Raw genomic sequence first — 14207 nt, forward strand, 5'->3', positions numbered from 1 at the left:
AGTATTATCAGCTTATTCGTACATTTATTTTGATGCTAATGTGTACTAATTTGGGGTAGATGACAAAAACTAAAACGGCCATGCAATTTTTATTATTTCAGAAATCCCGTGGCAGCGGCTCGATGAAGAAGTTGGCAAACAAACCAATAATGCAACAGCGGACACCATCATTGAGGTCCAGTGCTACTTGGCGGAGAGAAACATTCCAAGATCAGAGGATCCTTTAACGTACTGGGATAATAGGAAGACATCTTATCCGAACCTTTCCTACCTGGCTTTACAGTTTTTGTGTACCCCAGCTTCATCTGTGCCCTGCGAGTGTGCGTTTTCCAAAGCTGGGGAAATGGTGCCAAAAAAATGCAATAGACTGAATGCAAAAACATTGGATAAACTTATTTTTCTGAATAGAAATTTATAATAAACTCTGAGTCAATTACATTTAAATGGGTAATATTACATTCACAATACTTTCATTTTAATTTTCACTTAATGTCATTCACAATATATTTTAAAGATGTCTACAATATTTGCAATGTAAAAGATATAAAATGATTCCATGGAAAGTACCTTACAGTGTATACAAGTATGACTAGGTCATTGAATCAGTGTCTGTTGCGAGTCTGAAGTAAGTTGCCTGCAATGATATTTAAGGTCCAGCAGGTGTCAGTATGGAGCAAAACAGCAACACTGTCGACAGAGTATTGATACAGTTTGGGGAATGTGCTGAAACGCTTCACGAGGCCTCATCTACCCATCACTAATATTTACTAATGAAATCTTTAAGTGGTCTCCTAATTAATGACATTAGTGATCATCCACCTGTTTTTGCAGTGTATGACAGCAATTACAGGAAGCTCAAACAGGAAAATGCAATAAAATACAAACAGGTGAGTCCATAAATGCATTTACAAGTTATTTACTTAAGCAAGCATGGGAGATGTTGTATACAGAAAAAAATATTGATAAAGCTTGTGAAACTTTTATAGGAAAATTTAAACTGTTATATAACCATTGCCCAATAAAGAAATATGGGGGGAAAAAAGAAAAATATGCAGCGTGCCCATGGATCACAAAAGGATTACAAAATGCATGTAAAAAGAAAAAACCTTATATAGAGAACTTATAAAGTACAGAAGTAGAGAAGCTGAAAATAAATACAAGAAATATATTAAAAAAATAAATAAATTAACTAGTACTTTGAGGTCATGTAAAAAGGAATATTATGAAATTACTAAATATGAATTAAACTAACATTAAAGGTCTTTGGAAAACATTTAATAGCATTATTAAAAATAGTTTTAGGCAGTTAAATCATCCTTCATATTTCACTAATAATGATAGAAATATTAACATGAGTGATGTGGTTAATGAGTTCAATAAATTATTTGTAATGTTTGGTCAGACTTGGCTGATAGAATTCCTGATATAAGAAATTGTACAGAGAAAGAAACAAAACTCATTGAACGCAATCCTCATTCAATGTTTTTAAAGGTGGTAAAAGAAAAGGAAATCATTGATATTGTTGGGAAATCACAAACACAAACTTCTACAGACTTTGATGACATCAATATGGAAATTGTTAAAGTTATCGATGACATCTCCAAACCCTTTACATACATTTGTCTCTACAAACTGGTGCATTCCCAACACAAATGAAAACAGCCAAAGTAATACCACTGTTTAAAAATGGAGAGACACCAACTCACAAATTACAGGCCTGTTTCTCTACTCTCAATTTTCAAAAATACTGGAAAAAGTTTTCATTAATAGACTCAACAAATTTATAGATAAACATAAAATAATAATGGACAGTCAAGGTGATGAGGATGACGTGTTGAGCGGCAGGTATAGAAGCAGAAGCCAACAATCGAATTTGGTTTTCACATGAGAGTGCTAGCAGGAGGTTTGTGTAATAGCGCTGTGAAAACTCTACATTTAACGAACGACTTCCAAAGTTTTAAAAACTTGAAGAATACAACAATTCAACCACCCAAAAATGGCTACCCGTGGATTACGGCATGAGCAGTACCTGCTGTCCCTTGGCGTCACCCGTATACTTGATGAGCACTGTGGTAAAGCTTAGCTAATAAGTATAACAGAATATTTAAGCAAACAATTACACCTTAGACTGGCCTTATAAAATTGATGAGTCAGTAGTGTCAGGTGGTCGAGATAACATTGAAAGTCCAGGAGAGTCCAAAATGCTACAAAGCTTGGGGGGGGGGGGATGATACCTAGCTTGGTTTTGGGGGAGGTTAGGGAGTCCTCAGAGATGTGACCAAATTTGATCTTGTACGCATTACGTGCAAAATCATTTCTCTCGCCTTCTACCAATCTTTAGGCTTTCAAAAACAATGACTTCTGCAGTGAGGCTAACGACTGCCTGTGTGTGGAAATGGCATATGATGATATAAATCCTTAATTTGTCTGATTACGTCATGATTAACACAGATGACCATTTCATTTTCTCGTAGCTGAGCTGGTGAGTCCAGTCAGTGTACGTCAGATGCTCATCACAAACTTGAGGAACCGTTTCTTTGAGCCCCAGCCATTTGGACTCCATGAAAGATCTAGTCCTCTCACTATACCACGACCTGGCTACGGGATCCAATTAGTTTCCTCATATCGCAGTCAGAGGATTGTTTCACTCAGAGCAGCTGATGACACCTTTTAGACCCGTGCTGCAGAGACTCCTACAGACTCACCAGCTGGTTTGATGGTGCTGCCTGCAGCGTCACGCCTCCATTCTCAGATCCTGACTCCAGTACTTCCAGACAAGGCAGATATTTTTGTGCTGAAGGCAGACCTGAGGAACTGTGTCCACACCCTGGATGTCAGCGGCCTCACCATCATCAGTCATCAGTGAAATGACAAACCGCTGGAGAGTTACGGACTACAGCTCAGAGGGCGGAGTTATCATGTCGGTGTTCTGCTGGTTTCTGAGGACGTTTGCACAGGGTGCAAAGAGAAAGGCTACAGAGGAAGAGAGCAGCAACAGGAGCACCACTCCACCAAGGAAGCGCTTCAGACTGTGAAGCCTTTCTTAGAGAAGTTTTTTTTTCCCTTTAATAGTTTTAAGACTTTGGCACTGCTTCTGTGAACTGTGTTGGACATATGGCATGGCTATGGACTGGATGTTGAACCAGGGGCATATATTATAGAGCCAACTGTAAATCTATGCAAAGTGTACTAAGGATCAATAAAGACAGTGCCAAGTGTACATTATCCTCTGCTGCATCTCAGACATCAGCAAGAATCAACAAAGTTGTAAGTAGTACGTCATGTTTAAGGTTGTCTCTAAAATGATGTCACAAAATGTTAGAAAACATCTTGAGGTTTTAACTGTTATTGTTGCTTTTCTGCCTTTTGTTTTTAAAAGTGAGAAGAAAAGGAGAAATAAGAAGAGACACCACCGAAAAGAATTTTCCTCATTAAAATACCACACCAGCTGGTATGATGGTGCTGCCTGCAGCATCACACCGCCATTCTCAGATCCTGACTCCGGTACTTCCAGAGAAGCTGGATATTTATGTGCTTTTACCATCTTCTTCCAACTTCTGATAGAAATCCTGATGAAAACTGATGACACCCATCTCTAACAGTCAAGAGGAAGTCTGCATCCCCCTTATTTATTTTTTTCTCGTAGCTGAGCCGGTGAGTCCAGTCAGCGTACGTCAGATGCTCATCACAAACTTGAGGAACCGTCCTTTAAACAGCAGGCATTTGGACTCCATGAACAATCTAGTCCTCTGGCCATACCATGACCTGGTTATGGGATTCAAGGAGTTTCCTCATATCACGGACAGGGGATTGTTTCACTCAGAGCAGCTGGCGACACCTTTCACACCGGTGCAGCAGAGTCAGAGAGAGAACACCACTCCATCTCCTCCTACAGACTCACCAGCTGGTATGATGCTGCTGCCTGCAGGGTCCTACTTACATTCTCAGATCCTGACTCCTGTACTTCCAGAGAAGGTGGATATTTATGTGCTTTTATCATCATCTTCCAACTTATGCAAGAAACCCTGAAGAAAATTGACAACACGCATCTCTCGGTGTCTTCTGATTGGGGCTTCCTCACTGAAGGGAGGTGACAAGGCAAACACAAGGAAGTCTGCATCCCCCTGGAAAAAAGAAACGCATCAAATAATTATACAAAACGCTTTTATAATAAAAGTAACAATGCACGTAACCAAAGTTGCTGATGCAGTAATCTTTGCACACTGCAAATTTGTGTCTATGGCTTATTGCATATCTACAAAACGTGGGGTTCTTCAGTCCACAAGAAACTGATATCATAACTAAAAATACATATATATTTTTAGAACGAGTGTGAGCCTCTTCTACAACTGTACTTACATCCTTTGTAAGAGCTGCTGGCACATCTGGTGAGGGGCTGCCCACACCTCATCTAAACCACAGAGCTTTAGTCGATCAGATCAGCCGCACCAGTGGATCCAATGTGATGCCACTAATAGACACGGAATTAATACCCGAATTCATTCTGAATTAAGAGGTCACACCACATGTTTTTGACAGACATTTCAGTAATGACTACACATACTTTATGATTGTTTTGGTTTTTTTCTATAGTTGGGTGGCGTTGTCATTTGGTGTTCGCTCTCTCTGCAGTTGAGTGTCACTTCCTGTTTCTAAACACAGTGGTGTTTCTGTGTAGCTTATCTGCATAGTAATTTAATTAAAAAGTTGTAGATATCTTCTTATTTCATAGTGTAATCTTCACGTGCACACTCTGGTTATAAATTAGCGTGTGAGTACACAAAGTATTAACTCACCGTGTCTTTACTGTCTCGCTAGCTTAGCTTAGCTTAGCTAATCTCGTAGCCGTACGGCCTCTTCCCCTGTCCCCAGGTGTTTGCTTGTTGCTGGGGCGGTGGCGTGCGAGGCTGTGTAGCTGTTGCGCTAGCTCCCGCTTTTCCGTCAGACACCTTCTTGTTGTAGAGCAACTCACACTGGTACTTTCAAAATCCCCGCGAACCATTTCTCTCTTTAGCTGCCGGCTCACCCGACGTTCACTTCCTGTTAAACCTTTCACAATAAAACTGATTACGCCACACGACCAGCCTAACCCTAACCCTAATGTAGCCAGTTAACATTCTCAATGAGCTAACTAGCCAGACTAATCATTTTGATATATTGAAGTTGTCTAATATTGAAGATATCCTTATGCTTTGCTTGTGATATCCTGTCAGGATATCATAGGCCCATAACTTCACGCCACATGGCTCCACCTTGTGGAATAACAGGACCATTACAATTAATAGGAAGTCATTATTCATTAAAGAGTCGTATGAAATATAACAGATTATAACAGATTTACTTGACGAGACGGGGCAGTTTCTCGAAATAGGTGTTTTTAATGTCCAGTTTAATATTCAGTGTTCCCGTAGAGAATATTACAAAGTTTTTAATGCAATCCCTTTATCTCTGTTGAGTTTGATACAAAATCATTTATATCACTCTAAAGGACAAACAAGTTTACCCTCTTTACAGTTAAATCAGATTCCTTTAACTAATAAAAATCATAAATAAAATGTTTGAAAATATTATTTCACAGTTTTAACAATAACACAAAAATAAAAGGGAGTAATATTAAAATAACAAATAAATAAACACATTTTTGAAATTACCTATCCCCCCCAAAGTTAAAGAAATGTAATTTAAAATAATCAATGGATATTACCCAGCAGCAGAAACGCTTAAAGAAAGGTTTGGGTTTGAGGTGGACCCATGTGGATTTTGTTTACAAGAAGAAGAAAGTATTGACCAGGTGTTTTGTTCCTGTTCAGTAATGACTAACGTCCTGCAGGATTTGGTAAACTGGATGAGCGTAAGAGTAGATGGGATGACCCTACTGACTCTAAGGAACTTGTCATGCTTTACAGTGTTGTAATAATTATGGGCAAATAGCACATCCATAAGTATAAATGGCAAAACAAAAAACCTTCCCTAAATGGGTTGAAGATTAAATTAAAGTTTTTTTTTCTCATCTTTAGAACTACTGAATGCTTCATGTAAAGATGCTGCTTTGTTATGTGAAAATATGACCCAGTTTCTATCCTCTAATGAATGTGTTTTGTTTTTTTGTACCAAGCAAGCCTCATGTATGTTAAAGTGTTGCCAGAAAAGAAAATGAAAAAAGGCATTAGAATGGCCTCCACATATTTATATTGTAAATGTTTTTTTTCTCCAGATGTTATTGCACCAATGTTATCTCCCATTGCACCAATGTAAAGACTCTCAAAGACAACATTTAAAAAATAAATAAATAAATAAATAAAAAACTAGCCAAACTAACCTGGCTTTGTGCTAGCTTTCATCTATCCATGCAGACATTTTCTTTAACCTATCCAATTCAGGGTCACAGGGCAGCTGGAGCCTATCCCAGCTACCACAGGGCGTTCCTGTTGATCAGTCTTCCACTCCTCATTTTACTCACTCAATCGCTGTTTTCATTCAGCTACTACTCTTGCTGTCCTGGAGAAACTCTTAGGAATCTTAAATAGTTTCACTTAGGAGAGTAGTGTAATAGGTCATCCTAGCACCAATGATGCTGTTCATCAGTAGTCCACTTTTATCACACCTAATTTCAATACTGGGTCACATTGTGAAACGTTTTAGTGGGATCCTTAGCCTGTACAATTTGCAATATTAGTTTTATTCACATATTTATCCTATTGTGGGAGTGCTTGTCTCTATTTAGAAAATACAGTATTTACCTTAATGTGTTAGGTAGCAGTACATTTGCTGCACATGTACACTCGCTATAGTTTTGTGGAAATACAAAATGTGCTCATTCCAAACGTGTTCCTGTCCAACAAAAGCTTTACTTTATATTACTTGATCTCAACAAGTAAGAAACTTTGTCTTCTCAACATAGACACGGGTCAGAAATTGTAATTTCAGTCTTTTTTTCCAGAGAAATGCTCCTTCAATCACACTTTTTTTTTTTTGTTTGTTTAAGCTTTGAGAGCTCCATCAAAATAGTGATTTTTAAGCCATCTCATGTTATCTTCCCATGTTGTCTCTCGCCACCTGTAGGGGCGCCATATTTGGAAACACTCGTGTGGATTGTATAGGAACACGTTTAAGAACAAGAAGGAACCTTTGCTTGTTATTAGTCTCCACCAGATGGCGCTGATAGAACATCATCAGTTGTGGTCAATACAGAAATAAATGAAATCGTAAACAAATATATAAACAAATGTGTCACAAAGTAGTTTAAGCTTCAAGTGTTTTAGCCAACTAAAAAAACGCAAACTAAACTTTTACAAATTTATCAGTTGCTTCTCAACATGTCAGCAGGTCTGTGTTTAGGACTGAAAAGTGAATAAATAAAGCTTTATTTGTTTTTAATTAACTAGCCATCATCTTAAATAAATAAAATAAAGTTCTCTTAAATAAAACTGCATAGGGGAAAAAAGCTTTTACTGGTTTATTTGCTGTGCTTACAGCTGCACTGAGAACAGTCTAAATGTTCTATTTTACTTGGCAAGTCAAGTAATTTCTAACATTTAATGATTTACTTAAATAAAATGTCGGAAACATTGTCTCCACCTTGTGAGTAAAATACGTTTCAGTCCTGCTCCTTCTAACGCTTTAAAAGAACCAATTATTATAAAGTTGGACCCTCATCAGACATCTCTGCAGCTTTGTTCATACAAACTGTGGAAATATTTCTGTAGGATATGAGAGTTTTATTTTTACCGTTAAACAGCACAAGTTACTGTGTATACACACACAGATCAGGTGTGACACTGCAAAGCTGCCTGGTTATGTTACACACTGAGGGGCAGACCAGTGAGAATCAATGACTCCATCAAAATAAACTGCTCTTCTCTAATATGCAGTTTAATAGAGCTGAGACTAAATGTCGATGTTGGTCTGAAAATAGAAGCAAATATTTAAAATGCAAAATAAATTAATGCTTTAAAAAAAAAAAAAAATCTAGTTATAATTGTTTCAGGAAAACAGCTTCAGCACAACAAGAGTGTTCACAAACCAACAGAAGCAAATCAACTCATTTACTTCACTTCAGAGACAGACTGTGATACTCAAAGAAACAAATTATAAGGTAGAATCCGTTTTGATTCGCTGAAACGCTGAGAACGAAATCTAAATAAACTAAAACCTGATTACGAAACATCAGAAGATCCAGAAACATTCAAAATATAAAAGATCCAGCAGCAGCTGATTAAAGTTAAAAATGACAAAGGAACATTTTAATCCAATCAGGTGTAGCTACACTGATGTGTGACTGAAATGAATATGCTGCTTTTTTCTGTTTAAACATGTTTAACCTGCTGACGTGATTCAGTTTCAGAACTTTAGAATTAATTTCTTTGAACCGACATGTTACTATAAAATGTGGTTTGACTTAAAACGCTGATAATCAGGATGATTGACATGTTTTCTTTGTAAAGTCGGGGATTGTTGATGTGCTACAAGTTTAATCATGAATTCTTCCTTTAAGAATTGCTAACATTTACTGTTCACACTCAACAACTTTAAAAAGCAAAGAAAACATCATCATTCAGATTTGACACGATCAAAATAATTATATGAACAACACGAAAAATATTTAGAAAATCTTAATTTAAAAGAAACAAAAACATAAAAAGCAAACGTTTCTTACAGAAGATGAATAAAGCCTTAGTGGCTCACACGATTTCAATATTGATGTCACGGCTGAGCAGCCGGTGTGTTTGAGGCACGGACCAAAAAGCAGCCATGCGAGAAACAAACTACGGTTTAAAAAGCAAGCAGTTTATTTAGGCTGATGAAAAACAGAAAAGCAAGGAGAGTCGAAACAAGTTGAAAGTAAACTGGGAAACAACAACAAGAGAGTAGAACATGAAACTATGACGTAAACCGAACACGAATCTGAACAGCAGAAGCAAAAACTCTGTGACGTGGAAACAAACAGACGTAAGAAACAGAGGACTTAAGCACACAGGAGGGTAACGAGGGAAACACCTGGGGAGACACAGCTGACACAAATGAACATGATGGTGCCACAGGGCAAACGTAAAACTGAGCACACTGAACATAGAAACACAAGACTTTCACAATAAAACAGGAAACACGGGGAGACGTAGACGTGACAAGCTTGACAACATGAAACACGCAGACAAGAAACACATGACAGACAGATTGACACAGAAGACAAGAAACAACTTATAAACCAGGAATTATAGAAGAAACAAAAAATGAAACTCAACTAAATCCTAACTAATACTAGCAACACAAGAACTAAGCATATTTTCACATAATATGAAATCAAAAATACAAAATGAACTCAAAATGCTGGGTCACAGAGCCCTGACAATGGAAAAGCTGCTGTGGTTTTATCACGAGTCTCATAAAATACTGAAACAAAGTAAAAACCAAATAATGGAATCAGAAAGTTTGATTAATGATTTCCCTTTACAACAAACCAGCTCAGCTGCTGCTGTCCCATCATGTCATCACACACACACACAGTTAAAATAATCACTTTACTGTGAAATCTCAGTGTGACAGACTTTGGAATCAGAGGTTTTGCGTTTCCAGTATAAACTATGGGAAAGTGTCTCTGTGAGTGTAGAGTCATGTCCTCAGAGGTCATGGAAAGACACCTCCGCCTGTCACAGCTGGACTCTGGTCCTCTGGAGACTCTTCTTCACCGTCACAGTCTGACCATCATATTCTCCACTCTGATGGAGTAAACACCAGTATCCATATTGTGGTGAAACAGGATATTCTCCTGTCAGCTTGTGTCTCCATGTCTCACACGGCTCAGATCAAAGTTACACTGAGCCTAGTTTTAGCCTCAGACCGTCCTGGCTGATCTTAACATTTGCTAATGTTAGCCTCTGATTTGGGCTGCTAACGTAAAGACTTTTAGCTAGCTGACCAGCAGAGACTAGTTTGCTGGTTAACAGACTTACAGTCGTAATTTTATTTAAAGCTGAGCATATTTATCATTATATCTATTTTGTAGCACATGTAAGTGTAAAAAATGTAATTTATGACCCCGTTGAGCTAATATGATTAAATGACAACTATATCTTGATTAAAGTATAAGTGCAGTGCTGGTGTGCAGGGGTGTTATGCTGCTGACATATTATAAAAGATCTATATCAAGCTTTTAGTCTAATAATAAGAGATATTTGTGTCTTTCTTAAAAATTCAGATCCACAGTTGTCTGTCATGGTCCTGGATCTTTGACCCAGTGTTTTGGGTTCTGAATTAATAATAGTCTTTGATTTCATTATTATTTATAATTTCTGGCCTCTTGGTTTCTGTCTCTGTGCTCCTCCTGTGTTCCATGTTCAAAGCCCTTAAGCCTTTTGTCTTCCTCTGTTTGTTGCTGGGTCATCTGTGTTTCACTGACTGCATTTTCCTTGTATGGGCAGAACTTTGTGCCATCAGAAACTGAATTTGAATAAGTTAAATTCAAATTTGAATTGCTCAACTTGAATAAAAGCTTCTAAAACTGAATTTGTATTAGCCTAATTTGAAATCCAATGTATTGGTTTGAAAATGATCATCGCTAAATTGAAACTGAATTTTATATTTTGAATTAACTCAATTTGAAATTGTATTCGATCCTTCTTTAAATTTAGCTCATGAATGCTTTCAGTTTCACTTCTCACCTTTCAACTTCAGTTCTTAAATTCAGTTTTTTGAGGTCATCCATCTGGGTCCTTCGTATAAGCAACAGAGTAATCGAGCACAGATTAATAGAGCTACGTTGTACCTGCGGAGTGTTACTGAGCGGACCTACAGCATCTAGAGCTGAAGCGGGGCACAGATTAAGTATTCAGAAGTCATTCGTCATTTCAAATGACCAGCAGATAAACTCTCAGGTTGATAATAAATGTATTATCTATATAAGAAAAAGCATCATGTAAACAAATGATAGCCTAACCGTAACCGTTAAGCTTATTGTAGCTGTTAGCTAAAAACACTGATTTAGCGTAGTTAGCCCTGGGTTCAGCTTTGCAAACATGATCGACTGTTTCCAAAGTCGCGTCTTGTACCCTCTCACAGCCCTGTATGCTTGCAGAGACCGCTACAGTAAAGAAACATGCAAATGAATATCCAAACCATTGTAATTTAGGTTTATTTATGTCTTACACAGCATCCCAACTCTGTAGCTAACTTAATAACTTTAGCTAAAGCGAACAGTTAGTCTAATTCATTAGTGCAGCATTACCGGATCGCCCCTGTTTGAAATGATATGATATACGACTATCACTGAAACAGCAAACTTTGTGAAAAAACCCAACACTTCACATTCTCTAAACGTTTGGCCACAGCTGTAGATGACACTATCAGTGCTCGTTCACTCTTGTCAATAATTACATTTCTGGGGAGGATCCAAGATGGCAGAGTGACTAGCTACCTTACTGCAGGCGTCCGAACTTTTTTGGTTTTCTTTTGTCCTGAAACTGTGAAATTATAAAAAGCAATAACCGTTTTTTGTGCACATCAACCAACTACGGAAGAACTAACAGGACACCAACTGTACCGTAGTTATTCAGTCTTTTTTTTTTTCTTTAACTGTCCTGTGAGTACGTACATCCGCTTCAAGGAAGGCTTCTCCAAAAAGACCTCCAAGGAGACCCATTTGGCAGAGGCAGACTCAAAGTTGTGTAAAACACAGTGGGGTGAATCTGTTTTCTTTAATCATGGTACGTCTCAGCTGGAGTGATGATTTTATTTAATAGGTTTCTGGGAAATGTCATAGACTGTAAAGGTGATTCTGATGGTCACTGGCTGATGGTAGTGTCAGAGATTATTGGTTCTAACTACATTTTGTTGTGCGTGTATGGTTATATGAATAGAGCTCAGAACAAGAAACTTCTAACCTTCCTCTGTGAAAACGGGAGCAATGGAAGATAAGCTATTTTGTTGACAAGGTTATTGTGGGAGGAGACTGTAGCTCCTGATCCCTCTTTAGACCGTTTTTCATCTAGGACTTCATGTCTCAGTTTTGATGAAAGTATTCTTAATTTGGTCAACACAGTCAGTCTGTGGGAGGCTGAATAATCCTTCTGCGTCTCTGTATACTTGGTTTCATTCATCTAACAATGGTCAGTGTTCCAGAATTGATTACTGGTTAATCTCTGACAGTTTGATCAATGACATCTCCAAGTGGGAAATCTCAGCTTCCTCTCTAACTGATCACTGTTTGATTTGCTTGTCCATCTCATTAACCAAGGTGAAACATCCTTATTTGGAAATTTAACAACAGCCTTCTGCATAATGACAACTTCAGCCTTGAAGTGAGAAATCTAATTGCCCAAACTGACAAATTAGATATGTCACATGTGAGCAAATGGGAATGGTTTAAATCCCAATTTAAACAGATGGCAATTCAAATGAGCAACCACTGCTAAACAGAAAAGACAGGAGCAACAAACCATTATTGAGAGAATTAACAGGCTATGCTGCAAATAGGATTTATCACTTGACAAACAAATACAACTAAACAAGTTTCAACCTCAAGTGGGCAAACTGTTCTTAGAGAAACCTAATGGCGCCTATATTCGTTCAAGAGCCTGATGGGTTGAAGAGGGTGAGAAAAAGTTCCTGCTTCTTTAATTTAGAGAAGCACAGACAAGCAAAAATGAACATTCAATCACTGAATATCAAGGGGGTTTGACTGAGGACCAAGACAAAGTAAACGAGGCAATAGTTCAATTTTACAGTAACATTTACAAGTCAAACTATTCAGCAGAGAATGTGTTTCTGGAAAGTCTTAGCGCCGGGGTGTCGAATTCAAGGCCTCAAGTGCCGGTGTCCTGCAGGTTTTAGATCTCACCCTGGATCAACACACCTGAATCAAATGATTAGTTCATTACCAGGCCTCTGGAGAACTTCAAGACATGTTGAGGAGGTCGTTTAGCGATTTAAATCAGCTGTGTTGGATCAAGGACACATCTAAAACCTGCAGGACCCCGGCCCTCGAGGCCTGGAGTTTGACACCTGTGTCTTAGAGGCTTTATTGGAACATTGGACAAAGGTGTGAAGGATCGTATGGAGGGTAAACTTGCAACTGAAGAGCTGGACAAGGCAATCGAACAAATGCCCAGGGGTAAATCACCAGGAATTGATGGGCTAACGATGTATTTACTATTTACATACGTAGAATGGATCTCATCAGTGAAAAGAGGTCTCGTCACTTTAATCCCAAAACCCAACAAAGACAAACTTCTTTTGGATATTTAGAGACCCATAACCCTTCTGTGCAGTGATTATAAATTATTGGCTCACGTTTATGCGAACCGTTTAAATGAATGTTTAACACATTTAGTGGACGAATGTCAGTCGGCTTTTATAAAAAGAAGAGATATACACAGTCACATTAGATTGATTCTTGATATGCTTAATTATCGTCAGCATATAAAGACAGAAAGCGTAGTGTTGTTTTTGGACTTTTATAAAGCTTTTGACATGGTTGAAGATCCTTTCTTGCTTAAAGCCTTACATCACCTGGGTTTTGGGGTAAACTTTTGTAATGTGATCAAAATGTTTTACAGTAACATCTACAGCTGTGTTTTGCTAACCCTGGAATGACGCCTAGGTTTGAAGTGCAGCAAGGTATACATCAGGGATGCCCTATTTTCCTGAAATTGTTCATACTCAGTTGCTGGCACTCATCATCCAAAATGACCCCGATCTACATGGCATAAACATTTTTGACAAGGAATTCAAAATAAGCCAGTTTGCAGACGATACTGCCCTGTTTTTAAGAGATAAGTCCATGGTAGCTAAAGCGCTCAACACCATCTCATTATTCTCTCAGGCTTCAGGACTGTGTCTGAATATTAACAAATGTGAATTATTACCTATTCACACGTGTTCTGATTCTAATATAGCTTCTATAAGAGTAGAATTGGAAGTGAAATATTTAGGTATAGTGATTTCTAAAAATATGACCAGAAGAGAAGACACCAACATCTGCAGTCGTATCGTCGACGTGAAGAGATCCCTTAGTCGTTGGTTGACCAGGGAGATCACTATATTTGGTAGAGTCGTCTTTTCCAAAGCTGAAGGTCTTTCAAAATTAATTTACTAACGTCATTCTCTGTATATTTCTCCCCAAAATATTAGGAAAGCCAACTCAGTTATTTTTCAATTCCTGTGGAAAAACCAAACACAGCCCGCTCCTCTGAATTTCTAAAGAGGAGGTTTAG

At 38.0% G+C, this 14207-nt stretch overlaps 1 long non-coding RNA gene across 1 annotated transcript; it reads right to left on the minus strand.

The window, feature by feature from the left end:
- Window positions 1-900: 900 nt before the first annotated feature.
- Window positions 901-5195, minus strand: LOC120441707. Its single transcript, XR_005614215.1, has 3 exons — window positions 4797-5195; window positions 4360-4471; window positions 901-4124 (listed from the first exon to the last, which is right to left on the minus strand). It is a non-coding gene; the product is annotated as an uncharacterized LOC120441707 (long non-coding RNA).
- Window positions 5196-14207: the final 9012 nt, after the last annotated feature.

The sequence above is a fragment of the Oreochromis aureus genome, linkage group 9 (genome assembly GCF_013358895.1).
Source record: "Oreochromis aureus strain Israel breed Guangdong linkage group 9, ZZ_aureus, whole genome shotgun sequence".
Lineage (NCBI taxonomy): Eukaryota > Metazoa > Chordata > Actinopteri > Cichliformes > Cichlidae > Oreochromis > Oreochromis aureus.